Raw genomic sequence first — 1,461 nt, 5'->3', positions numbered from 1 at the left:
GTTAGATGGATGAAGATGAGTGGATGTATGAAATAAGGTCTGAACGAACGGATATGGATTATGAAAATGCAGAATCATGTGGTGCGAATGAACCACATGTTGATTGTTCGGAAGCGTTCAAGACTTCTCAGGGTTATAATGTTAATGCTTGTCACATATGTAATAAAATGAATATTGGTAGAAAACTTAAATTATGTGGTTTTTGTAGGTGTTTGAGTGTCAAGAGGATGTTTTGCGGTGGGCTCGATCCGTGGCTCATGAAAACGGATTTGTGGCGGTGATTTTAATGTCGGACACAAACACAGGTAGTAGAGGAAGAAGTACGTTTGTGTTAACTGGCTGTGAAAGGAGTGGCGAGTATAAGTGTAGGAAAAAAGAATTTATCAGAAGAGACACTGGGACTAGGAAATGTGGGTGTCCCTTCAAGCTTCGTTGCAAGCCAGTGGCTGGAGGAGAAGGCTGGATGGTGAAGTTGATTTGTGGAGTGCATAATCATGAATTGGCCAAGTCATTAGTTGGACATCCATATGCGAGGCGATTGACTAAAGCTGAAAAGACACTTATTGCTGATATGACGAAGTCCATGGTGAAGCCAAGAAACATTCTGCTAACTCTGAAGGAACATAATGTCAATAGTTGTACGACTATTAAACAGATATACAATGCAAGAAGTACATTCCGTTCTTCCATAAGAGGAAGCGATCTTGAAATGCAACATCTGATGAAGCTTCTTGAAAGTGATCAATATATTTATTGGCACAGAATAAAGGATGAAGACGTGGTTCGTGATATCTTTTGGTGTCACCCTGATTCAGTGAAGTTATTCAACGCATGCAATTTGGTGTTTTTGATAGACAACACCTACAAAACAAACCGGTATAGACTCTCATTGCTCGATTTTGTTGGGATGACACCGACTGGGATGACATTCTCTGCCGGTTTTGCATATGTGGAGGGTGAACGCGTTAATAATTTGGTATGGGCTTTACAACGCTTTCGAGGCCTTTTTTTAAAGCGTGATGCCCTCCCTGGAGTTATTGTCACTGACAGAGACCAAACATTGATGAATGCAGTGAAAGATGTATTCCCTGAATGCACAAATTTGTTGTGCATCTTTCACATAAACAAGAATGTGAAGGCTAAATGTAAATCACTAATTGCGCAAAAAAATGCTTGGGATTATGTCATGGATTGTTGGGGATCTCTGACTGATTGTCCTTCAGAACAACAGTTTGATGAATACCTAAAGAAGTTCGAAGTAGCTTGCGCACCTTGGCCAATATTTGTTGACTATGTCAAGGAAACATGGATAATACCACACAAGGAAAAATTTGTTTCCGCCTGGACTAATAAGGTGATGCACTTAGGAAACACAGCAACAAACAGGTATGAAACTGTTCAACTATTTCTATTAACGTTGAAAAATTTATGGAATTGTATTATCGTATATGTTTATTTTTA

Source organism: Glycine max, chromosome 11 (assembly GCF_000004515.6).
Source record: "Glycine max cultivar Williams 82 chromosome 11, Glycine_max_v4.0, whole genome shotgun sequence".
In the NCBI taxonomy this organism is placed as follows: domain Eukaryota; kingdom Viridiplantae; phylum Streptophyta; class Magnoliopsida; order Fabales; family Fabaceae; genus Glycine; species Glycine max.
Note: the sequence above shows the minus strand (reverse complement) of the source record.